Raw genomic sequence first — 12,761 nt, 5'->3', positions numbered from 1 at the left:
AGGGAGGTACCAAAGTAATCCACGAGTGGATCACTGGATAGTGGTCAAGAACATCCTGAAATACCTGAAAAGGACTAAGGATATGTTTCTCATTTATGGAGGTGACAAAGAGCTAGTCGTAAGTGGTTACGTCAATGCAAGCTTTGACACTGATCCGGACGATTCTAAATCGCAAACCGGATGTGTGTTTATATTGAACGGTGGAGCTGTTAGTTGGTGCAGTTCTAAACAAAGCGTCGTGGCGGGATCTACATGTGAAGCGGAGTACATAGCTGCTTCAGAAGCTGCAAATGAAGGAGTCTGGATGAAGGAGTTCATATCCGATCTAGGTGTCATACCTAGTGCATCGGGTCCAATGAAATTTTTTTGTGACAATACTGGTGCAATTTCCTTGGCAAAGGAATCCAGATTTCACAAGAGAACCAAGCACATCAAAAGACGCTTCAATTCCATCCGGGACCAAGTCCAGTTGGGAGACATAGAGATTTGCAAAATACATACGGATCTGAATGTTGCAGACCCGTTGACTAAGCCTCTTCCACGAGCAAAACATGATCAGCACCAAGGCTCCATGGGTGTTAGAATCATTACTATGTAATCTAGATTATTGACTCTAGTGCAAGTGGGAGACTGAAGGAAATATGCCCTAGAAGCAATAATAAAGTTATTATTTATTTCCTCATATCATGATAAAAGTTTATTATTCATGCTAGAATTGTATTACCCGGAAACATAATACATGTGTGAATACATAGACAAACAAAGTGTCACTAGTATGCCTCTACTTGACTAGCTCGTGAATCAAAGATGGTTAAGTTTCCTAACCATGGACATGAGTTGTCATTTGATTAACGGGATCACATCATTAGGAGAATGATGTGATTGACTTGACTCATTCCGTTAGCTTAGCACTTGATCGTTTAGTATGTTGCTATTGCTTTCTTCATGACTTATACATGTTCCTATGACTATGAGATTTTGTAACTCCCGTTTACCGGAGGAACACTTTGTGTGCTACCAAACGTGAAAACGTAACTGGGTGATTAGAAAAGTGCTCTACAGGTGTCTCCAAAGGTACTTGTTGAGTTGACGTATTTTGAGATTAGGATTTGTCACTCCGATTATCGGAGAGGTATCTCTGGGCCCTCTCGGTAATACACATCACTATAAGCCTTGCAAGCAATGTAGCTAATGAGTTAGTTACGGGATGATGCATTACGTAACGAGTAAAGAGACTTGCCGGTAACAAGATTGAACTAGGTATTGAGATACCGACGATCGAATCTCGGGCAAGTAACATACCGAGGACAAAGGGAACAATGTATGTTGTTATGCGGTTTGACCGATAAAGATCTTGGTAGAATATGTAGGAGCCAATATGAGCATCCAGGTTCCGCTATTGGTTATTGACCGGAGACGTGTCTCGGTCATGTCTACATAGTTCTCGAACACGTAGGGTCCGCACGCTTGAAGTTAGATGACGGTTATATTATGAGTTTATGTGTTTTGATGTACCGAAGGTAGTTCGGAGTCCCGGATATGATCACGGACATGATGAGGAGTCTCGAAATGGTCGAGACATGAAGATTGATATATTGGACGACTATATTCGGACACCGGAATGGTTCCGGGGGTTATTGGATATATACCGGAGTACCGGGGGGTTACCGGACCCCCCCCCCTTGGAGGTTAATGGGCCTCATGGGCCCAAGTGGAGGAAGTGGAGAGGCGGCCAAGGGGCAGACGCGCCCCTCCCCCCCCCCCAAGTCCGAGTTGGACAAGGAGGGGGCAGCACCCCCCTTTCCTTTCCCCCTCTCTCTCCTTCCCTCTCCTCTCCTACTCCAACAAGGAAGGGGGGTCCTACTCCCGGTAGGAGTAGGACTCCTCATGGGGTGCGCCAAGGTTGGTCGGCCCCCTTCCCCTCCTCCACTCCTTTATATACGGGGAGGGAGGCACCCCCTTGAGACACAACAATTGATCCTTGAGATCTCTTAGCCGTGTGCGGTGCCCTCCTCCGCCATAGTCCACCTCGATAATATCGTAGCGGTGCTTAGGCGAAGCCCTGTGTCGGTAGAACATCATCAACGTCACCACGCCGTCGTGCTGACGGAACTCTCCCTCAAAGCTCGGCTAGATCGGAGTTCGAGGGACGTCATCGAGCTGTACGTGTGCTGAACTCGGAGGTGTCGTGCGTTCGGTACTTGATCGGTCGGATCGTGAAGACGTACAACCACATCAACCGCGTTATGCTAACGCTTCCGCTTTCGGTCTACGAGGGTACGTGGACACACTCTGCCCTCTTGTTGCTATGCATCACCATGATCTTGCGTGTGTGTATGAATTTTTTTGAAATTACTACGGTTTTTTTTGACAGAAAGACTATAAGGGAACCCCGTACAGTATAATTGGTGCAACAAACCCAAATTGCAAGTACCATGCCTTGAACCTGAGTGGGTGGGAAGGCATCAGCCCCTTCCCACCACTAGGCTATGCCTTAGTCTCCCCAACAAGATTTTATCAGGGTACATGGGTATGTGGGTATGGGTTTTACAATCACATGCCCGTACCCGCTCTACATGATGGGTTTCAGATTTCCCTATTTATATACTAATGGGTAACTTTTTGTCCCATACCCTTTCCCTAATAGGGTATTTACCTGCAGGGTATGTGGGTAATGGGTACCCATTGACATCCCTCCTCCGCTCCGTTGCAAAAGCCAAGAACAGAAAAAGGCGACTGATAAGCGCCAGCGCACCAGCCCAAAGTTCAGTCGGTCGCGCTCAAGCCATCCTATTGGCCCACCACGAGCCGTTGGATTCTTGTCCATCCAAGTCGCCTCCTTCCTTCTCACCTCGTTCGCGTTTTCAGATACGAAGAAACACCACATGTCATGGCGGCCACCCACCCTCCCCTGTTTGTCGCCATCGATAGCCGCCGCCGTGCTCTCCAGGAATACGTGAGGGGTGGGAGGGTGTGTCAATGGGTTCGTCAGGCGGCCCGTTAAGGGACAGGCTGATGAGCAAATCATTAGAAGGGCCAGGCTGGTGTCAAACAATGATTGGAAGAAAAAAAACAACCTGAAGCAAATAGAAAAATAGACGTACGATGATTAGTCACTCCCTTGTTAATATCATATCTAAACTAAAAGAAGCCAAATCTTATTTTATCTATCTTTCTTCCATTTCCGCATTATCTACATCATACTTCTAAAATAACATCATTGTAACATTCTTCTGAATGACTATAATGCTCCCCATCGTATGTAGATTTTTTTCCATAGAAAAAATAGAAAATGATTTATATGTAGATTTTTCTACAGAAGAAACAAAAAACAGAAAAAATGATTTATATGTAGATTTTTGTACAGAAGTAACAAAAAAGAGAAAAATGTTTTATATGTAGATTTTTGTACAGAAGAAATAAAAAAATTGGGGCGTTGCGAGAATCGAACTCGCGACCTCTCGCACCCAAAGCGAGAATCATACCACTAGACCAAACGCCCTTTGATGAAATTAAATAGACAACAATTTATATAACAAAGTCAGGTGATCAACCACAAGCATATCCCGTACCGTGCGCACATATATCGACCAATCTCTAAATTCGATAAAGCAATCGGGTCTGGCAACAAGGCGGTACGCCCGAGAAATCACCCAATTGCACCCTCAAAATAAAATGAAAAAAAAAATCACCCAATTGGAAGCTAAATATTATGTTCAAGTCAATGGCTGAAGATCCCTAGCAGCGACTCGTGTTAGATGCAGCAGTTGTGGTTGCCGGGCCTTCATCAGGCCGGGGCAACGGAATGAATAATAACCGCGCGGTTGACCACCCATCGCCACGTTGCAGCACACGCTCAATTAACTGAACCAGCAAAAGTGTCAAACACATGTTATTCCAATGCCCAAAGGCGACAAGTTTGGTTAGAATTGGGACTGAAGGAAGTTATCTCTCGGGCATGTGCTGTTGAGTGTTGACCACGCAGGTGAGGCTGTGCTTGAACATCTATTAGACCTAACTGCAAATGAAACAGCTGTGTTGGGACAGGAAAGATCAGACCTTCTTGTGGCAATTGCTTCATGGGATTTGGGGTGGGAACCAAGAAAACTACTCCATCCGTTCCTAAATATTTGTTTTTCTAAAGATTTCAACAAGTGAGGACATATAAAACAAAATGAGTGAATCTATAATCTAAAATATGTCTATATACATCCATATGCGGTAGTCCATTTGAAATTTTTAAAAAGACAAATATTTAGGAACGGAGGGAGTAGTTCACAAGGAGCAGACACGGTTCAGGGCCTTGCAGCAAACTTCACCGCTGCCTCAAAGCCGAAAGCAAAAATCCAGAGAAACCCTTGGGTGCGACCGCCTGTCGGGACAGTAAAGCTCAATGTTGATGCGGCGTTTGCCCCTGATTCGCTGCAGGGTGCCGTTGGTGTTGTATTTGTTGACATCAGATTTTGGCACGGTCAATAACTTATTTAAGATGGCCTCAAATGGAGAAGTGATCTTCATGAAACAGTTCCGTATTGTTGATATGAACATCTTTGAAGTTTGGGTCATCGCCGTCCGATTTCATCTCGAAGGCCGAAACTATGCTCAAAGTACTAAGAACTTATATTCAGAGTACAGTTTGGCCGATTAAGCCCCCAAGACGACCTCAAATGGAAAAATGATCTACACGGATTGTCTTTGTCTCGTCGAAACGATTGATTTTGATATAAAAATCGTCCAAGTCTGAGTTCATATGCAAAAGTTAGAGCAATCGGAGTGCAGCCCTGTCACGAGGCGGAATATGGCGCGCCCCACCAGACGACATGTCTGATTGGTAGTGCAAGTAAAGAGATCTTTTGCACGAGCTATTTGACCCTCAAGATGACCTCTGATCGAAAAACGTTCAACATGAAAGTTGTTCATATCGTCGAAACGGTCAAGATTGCTTTTGGACTCGTTTTCATCCGAGATCGTTTACCACCACAAAAAAGACCCGCAAGGTGCAGCCAGTTTAAACCGAACAGTTTTGGAAAGTTCGGACAAGACCAATCCGAATTTGACTAGGGTTTTGGACGTGAATCCAAGCCTTTTCCTTGCACGGGAAGTCCAGCCGCTTCTTATATACCTAAGGGGTGACGGCCGATTGAACAACAACACACAATCGAACAATCAATCTACTTTTACCCTAGTTTTACATCTCTCCCTTGTTCTTTCTCTCTCGTTCTTCGTTCGTTCTTCGTTGAAGGGCAGCGATCCTCGAGGCTCTAGGGGCGGGCGAACCGACCTAGGGCAGCCCATAGCCGCCGCGCGTCCAGACGGGGTCCCTCCCGGACGCGTGGGGTTTCGGGTGCTCAAAAGCGCCCGCCGGATTGCTTGCGTACCGCGCTTCCGGACGGGTCTCCTTTGACGTGAGCTGCCCTCGGCGTTGGAGGTACACGGTGACGTGTTCGTGTGCGAACACACTTTTTGGCGACTCCGCTGGGGACGAAAGATCAAGAATCATCATCAACCATGTCTAATCTCCCCAAGCCCTCAGAAGTTGACACCGATAACATCATTAAGCCCGGTCTTGATGAGCTATCGGATGAACATCGCCAAGCCTACGAAGCGCACAAGAAGCAGCGTGAAGAGGCTTTTGAGGCGCTCAAGAAGAAGCGCGAGGAGGAGGATTTGGAAGCGTTTCTTTCAAGTTTCAAGAAGGACCGTCAAGGCAACATCACTCCGGTTGGAAACGTCAATTTTCCTCCCCTCATCGATGAACAAGATGTAATCACTGTGAGTAAAGTTTTTTCTCCGGAGCAAGTGGCTGTGATTGAAAGTCTTGTTAGTAAGGGTAATGTGATGGCATACAATTCTTTTGTGGCTAGTGCTAATGCTCAGAAAAATATGCCTCCGTCATCTAGTGATACTGTTGGTGTATCTGAAAACGCTAGTCCAACTTTACCTATTTCATCGGCACCTCCTATGCAACAACAATATAGTATGCCATTGAATTTTTACACTAGTCAAACCAACCATCTTGTGACTACACCTACATACCCTAATCCTATTGTGAGTGTGCCCAATTCGGCGTCAACGCCGAATCACTTTGTCACACCACCCATAGGCGCAAGCATGTTTGGTCTTCCGCCGAATTATGGTTTGGTGCCCATCCCACAAGTTGCACCAATAGCTAGTACTCAGGTTGCTTCTATGTCATTGCCACAAACATCTTTATCTACATCGGATCCAATTTTAGCTAAATTAAGGGAGGATTTGCATAAGATGTTTCTAGAAACTTTCGGAAACGAGCCGAAAGTAAAGAGTCATGTGTATCAAAAGCCTGATCCTGAACACTTCGATGCAATTTCTTACCCTCAAGGTTATAAGGTTCCTGATTTTGTTAAATTTAGTGGTGAGGGTACGAAAACAACTTGAGAGCATGTGAGTCAGTATCTAGCACAGTTGGGTGAAGCAGGTTCCATAGAAGAGTTGAAAGTACGTTTATTTCCCTTATCTTTAACTGGCACCACATTTTCATGGTTTGCTGCTTTACCACATGGCTCAATTCTCTTATGGTCGCAATTAGAGCAAAAGTTTCATGATCATTTTTATAGCGGCGATAATGAGCTAAAGTTGTCACATCTTACATCGGTTAGGCAAAAACATGATGAATCGGTCAGCGATTATGTCAAGAGATTTAGAGACATAAAAAACTGATGTTATAGCTTAGTGATAACTGAGAGAGACTTGGCAGATCTTGTTCTTAATGGTTTGAAAACTCACATTAAAGAGAGGCTAGAAAGTTATGAGTTTTTGAACATTAATCAAGTCTTACAAAAAGCTTTGGCTCAAGAGAGTCGAAGTAAAGAGATTCATAGGTCTACAACCGATCGTCCTAGAATGCATATGGTTGAACACAGTGATGATAATTCGGATGATGAGGTTGATGTTTATACTACTGAGTTTGTTTGGTCCTCGAAGGCCAAACCCTATACATGCAATGCTCTTAAGCCGATTCGCAAGAATCATGATGAGGAGATGAGGTTTACATTTGATATATCTAAGTGTGATAAGATACTTGATGCTCTCTTGTAGGATAAGATGATTAGAATATCACACACCATACCGCCGTTTGATGAGCTGAAACGGCGTGCTTATTGCAAATACCATAATTCATTTTCTCATGCTACTAACGATTGCAATGTTTTTCGACGACAGATACAATCGGCCATTAATGATGGACGATTGAATTTTGCTGAGATGCAAGTTGATAAACAGCCCTTTCCGATGAACACCATGGACTTGGAGGGAAAGAAAATGTTAATTCCGCCTAGCATAGCCGAATCTGCTAATAAAGATAATGTTGTTATTGGTGAACCCAGGAAAGGCAAGGAGGGCGACAAAGTCTTGGGAAGAGAGGTTGTGCTTGATAAGCAACCCGATGGCAAGGAAGTATTGAAGATCACCATAAAAAATCCCGTACCCGGGGGGCAACCACAAGTACAAGAAGATACTCATGTTAAATTTATCAAGCCCAAGAATTCAAAAGTTGGCAAGTGGGGAAAGAGTGAAGCTAAGCGCAAGCGAATCAAGCCAACTTTTGATATGCTGCTATCCAAATATGCAAGTCAAGCGGCCGGTTCTAGCTCTAATCGGCCATCACATTCGAAGCGTTCAACATCGCTTCCGGAGCAAGAGTTTCGACGCTATGCAAGGCCATATGGGTCATGGGCACTGACACCATGGATGTCACAACCCTCCTATGCACCATATTACATGAGAGACTTCAATGGAGGATGGGGGCAGCCCCCAATGGCTCCTTATGCTTTCCATATGGGGTGGACAACACCTAGAAGGCCTGCTCGTGAGAGGCTTTATTATCCCACCCAAGGCCGTTTGAGTTATGGTGCTAATCGGCCAACAGAAAATTCTCCAAGTAAGGCCAATAAAAAAGTGTGGCGTGTTAAGTCACCTAATGCGGAAATTTCAGAATGCGACAAGCAAAAGAAGATCAAAAAGCCGGTTGTTGGTAATCTGGCTACTTCTAATGGTGATATTGTTATTGTTCATCAGGGTTCCATGGTTGATGATCATGAGGCGAGCACAAGCAAGGCCAAACCAAGGGATCCCAAATATACTCAACCTAAGTGGTGTCCTCCCGGTTTAACTAAAACCATGAAAAGAAGGTTACATCGCATGAGGAACCACGAGAAGGTAGAACACAAAGAGGAGAGGCAAAGGGACGAATTGTTTAGTGAAATTCGGCCCATGGCACTCACAAAACAAGTGTGGAGGCCTAAACAAAAACAAAACACAGATGCTTCTACATTAGCTGCAGCAACACCTTCACCACCAAAAGAGGATGATGCGATCCCTATTACATCGTCCACACTACCTGAAACATCCCCTTCAATTGAGGAATCTTTAAGCCCAATATACACATTGGGAGATGAAGACGAGATGGTGGATTATGAATCTACGTCGGTTCGGGAAGGTATGGATATTAATATGGTATATTACTTATGAAGGAAATATGCCCTAGAGGCAATAATAAAGTTATTATTTATTTCCTTATAATCATGATAAATGTTTATTATTCATGCTAGAATTGTATTTACCGGAAACATAATACATGTGTGAATACATAGACAAACTAAGTGTCACTAGTATGCCTCTACTTGACTAGCTCGTTAATCAAAGATGGTTATGTTTCCTAACCATGAACAATGAGTTGTTATTTGATTAACGAGGTCACATCATTAGTAGAATGATCTGATTGACATGACCCATTCCATTAGCTTAGCACCCGATCGTTTAGTATGTTGCTATTGCTTTCTTCATGACTTATACATGTTCCTATGACTATGAGATTATGCAACTCCCGTTTACCGGAGGAACACTTTGGGTACTACCAAACGTCACAACGTAACTGGGTGATTATAAAGGAGTACTACAGGTGTCTCCAATGGTCGATGTTGGGTTGGCGTATTTCGAGATTAGGATTTGTCACTCCGATTGTCGGAGAGGTATCTCTGGGCCCTCTCGGTAATACACATCACATAAGCCTTGCAAGCATTACAACTAATATGTTAGTTGTGAGATGATGTATTACGGAACGAGTAAAGAGACTTGCCGGTAACGAGATTGAACTAGGTATTGGATACCGACGATCGAATCTCGGGCAAGTAACATACCGATGACAAAGGGAACAACGTATGTTGTTATGCGGTCTGACCGATAAAGATCTTCGTAGAATATGTAGGAGCCAATATGGGCATCCAGGTCCCGCTATTGGTTATTGACCAGAGACGTGTCTCGGTCATGTCTACATTGTTCTCGAACCCGTAGGGTCCGCACGCTTAAGGTTACGATGACAGTTATATTATGAGTTTATGCATTTTGATGTACCGAAGGTTGTTCGGAGTCCCGGATGTGATCACGGACATGACGAGGAGTCTCGAAATGGTCGAGACATAAAGATTGATATATTGGAAGTCTATGTTTGGACATCGGAAGTGTTCCGGGTGAAATCGGGATTTTACCGGGTTACCGGGAGGTTACCGGAACCCCCGGAGAACCATATGGGCCATCATGGGCCTTAGTGGAAAGGAGAAAGGGGCAGCCCAAGGGGGCTGCGCGCCTCCCCCCTTCCCCTAGTCCTATTAGGACTAGGAGAGGTGGCCGGCCACCCCTCTCCCTCTTTCCCCCTTGGGAATCCTAGTTGGAATAGGATTGGGGGGGGAGTCCTACTCCCGGTAGGAGTAGGACTCCTCCTGCGCCACTCCCTCTTGGCCGGCGCACCCTCCCCCCTTGGCTCCTTTATATACGGAGGCAGGGGCACCTCTAAACACACAAGTTGACACAAGTTGATCCACGTGATCGATCCCTTAGCCGTGTGCGGTGCCCCCTGCCACCATATTCCTCAATAATACTGTAGCGGAGTTTAGGCGAAGCCCTGCTGCTGTAGTTCATCAAGATTGTCACCACGCCGTCGTGCTGACGGAACTCTTCCCCGACACTTTGCTGGATCGGAGTCCGGGGATCGTCATCGAGCTGAACGTGTGCTCGAACTCGGAGGTGCCGTAGTTTCGGTGCTTGATCGGTTGGATCGTGAAGACGTACGACTACTTCCTCTACGTCGTGTCATCGCTTCCGCAGTCGGTCTGTGTTGGGTACGTAGACAACACTCTCCCCTCGTTGCTATGCATCACATGATCTTGCGTGTGCGTAGGAAATTTTTTGAAATTACTACGTTTCTCCAACAGTGGTATCAGAGCCTAGGTTATTTATGTTGATGTTATATGCACGAGTAGAACACAAGTGAGTTGTGGACGATACAAGTCATACTGCCTACCAGCATGTCATACTTTGGTTCGGCGGTATTGTTGGACGAGACGACCCGGACCAACCTTACGCGTACGCTTACGCGAGACCGGTTCCCTCGACGTGCTTTGCACAGAGATGGCTTGCGGGCGACTGCCTCTCCAACTTTAGTTGAACCAAGTATGGCTACGCCCGGTCCTTGCGAAGGTTAAAACGGAGTCTATTTGACAAACTATCGTTTTGGTTTTGATGCGTAGGTGAGATTGGTTCTTACTTAAGCCCGTAGCAGCCACGTAAAACATGCAACAACAAAGTAGAGGACGTCTAACTTGTTTTTGCAGGGCATGTTGTGATGTGATATGGTCAAGGCATGATGCTGAATTTTATTGTATGAGATGATCATGTTTTGTAACCGAGTTATCGGCAACTGGCAGGAGCCATATGGTTGTCGCTATATTGTATGCAATGCAATCGCGATGTAATGCTTTACTTTATTACTAAACGGTAGTGATAGTCGTGGAAGCATAAGATTGGCGAGACGACAACGATGCTACGATGGAGATCAAGGTGTCGCGCCGGTGACGATGGTGATCATGACGGTGCTTCGGAGATGGAGATCACAAGCACAAGATGATGATGGCCATATCATATCACTTATATTGATTGCATGTGATGTTTATCTTTTTATGCATCTTATCTTGCTTTGATTGGCGGTAGCATTATAAGATGATCTCTCACTCAATTATCAAGAAGTGTTCTCCCTGAGTATGCACCGTTGCCAAAGTTCGTCGTGCCCAGACACCACGTGATGATCGGGTGTGATAAGCTCTACGTCCATCTACAACGGGTGCAAGCCAGTTTTTGCACACGCAGAATACTCAGGTTAAACTTGACGAGCCTAGCATATGCAGATATGGCCTCGGAACACGGAGACCGAAAGGTCGAGCGTGAATCATATAGTAGATATGATCAACATAACGATGTTCACCATTGAAAACTACTCCATCTCACGTGATGATCGAACATGGTTTAGTTGATTTGGATCACGTGATCACTTAGAGGATTAGAGGGATGTCTGTCTAAGTGGGAGTTCTTAAGTAATATGATTAATTGAACTTAAATTTATCATGAACTTAGTCCTGATAGTATTTTGCAAATTATGTTGTAAAATCAATAGCTTGCGTTGTTGCTTTCATATGTTTATTTTGATATGTTCCTAGAGAAAATTGTGTTGAAAAATGTTAGTAGCAATGATGCGGATTTGATCCGCGATCTGAGGTTTATCCTCATTGCTGCACAGAAGAATTATGTCCTTGATGCACCGCTAGGTGACGGACCTATTGCAGGAGCAGATGCAGACGTTATGAACGTTTGGCTAGCTCAATATGATGACTACTTGATAGTTTAAGTGCACCATGCTTAACGGCTTAGAATCGGGACTTCAAAGATGTTTGAACATCATGGACCATATGAGATGTTCCAGTAATTGAAGTTAATATTTCAAGCAAATACCCGAGTTGAGAGATATGAAGTCTCCAACAAGTTCTATAGCTAAAAGATGGAGGAGAATCGCTCAACTAGTGAGCATGTGCTCAGATTGTCTGGGTACTTCAATTGCTTGAATCAAGTGGGAGTTAATCTTCCAGATAAGATAGTGATTGACAGAATTCTCTAGTCACCATCACTAAGTTACTGAACTTAATGATGAACTATAGTATGCAAGGGATGACGAAAACGATTCCCGAGCTCTTCGTGATATTGAAATCGACGAAGGTAGAAATCAAGAAAGAGCATCAAGTGTTGATGATTGACAATACCACTAGTTTCAAGAAAAGGGCAAAGGGAAGAAGGGGAACTTCAAGAAGAACAGCAAGCAAGTTGCTTCTCAAGTGAAGAAGCCCAAGTCTGGTCCTAAGCCTGAGACTAAGTGCTTCTACTGCAAAGGGACTGGTCACTGGAAGCGGATCTACCCCAAGTGATTGGCGGAAAAGAAGGATGGCAAAGTGAACATAAGTATATTTGATATACATGTTATTGATGTGTACTTTACTAGTGTTTATAGCAACCCCTCAGTATTTGATACTAGTTCAGTTGCTAAGATTAGTAACTCAAAACGGGAGTTGCAGAATAAACAGAGACTAGTTAAGGGTGAAGTGACGATGTATGTTGGAAGTGGTTCCAAGATTGATATGATCATCGTCGCACACTCCCTATACTTTCGGGATTAGTGTTGAACCTGAATAAGTGTTATTTGGTGTTGGCGTTGAGCATGAATATGATTTGATCATGTTTATTGTAATACGGTTATTCATTTAAGTAAGAGAATAAATTGTTGTTCTGTTTACATGAATGAAACCTTATATGGTTACACACCCAATGAAAATAGTTCGTTGGATCTCGATCATAGTGATACACATAATCATAATATTGAAACCAAAAGATGCAAAGTTAATAATGAT

General features: G+C 44.3%; 1 non-coding gene across 1 annotated transcript; it reads right to left on the bottom strand.

Moving 5' to 3' along the window:
• Positions 1–3,430: 3,430 nt before the first annotated feature.
• Positions 3,431–3,502, bottom strand: TRNAP-UGG (transfer RNA proline (anticodon UGG)). The gene has a single exon. It is a non-coding gene; the product is annotated as a tRNA-Pro (tRNA).
• Between the last annotated feature and the right edge of the window lie 9,259 nt (positions 3,503–12,761).

The sequence above is a fragment of the Triticum aestivum genome, chromosome 7B (genome assembly GCF_018294505.1).
Source record: "Triticum aestivum cultivar Chinese Spring chromosome 7B, IWGSC CS RefSeq v2.1, whole genome shotgun sequence".
NCBI classification, from domain to species: Eukaryota; Viridiplantae; Streptophyta; class Magnoliopsida; order Poales; family Poaceae; genus Triticum; species Triticum aestivum.
This window is presented reverse-complemented; position numbering and strand designations above follow the sequence as displayed.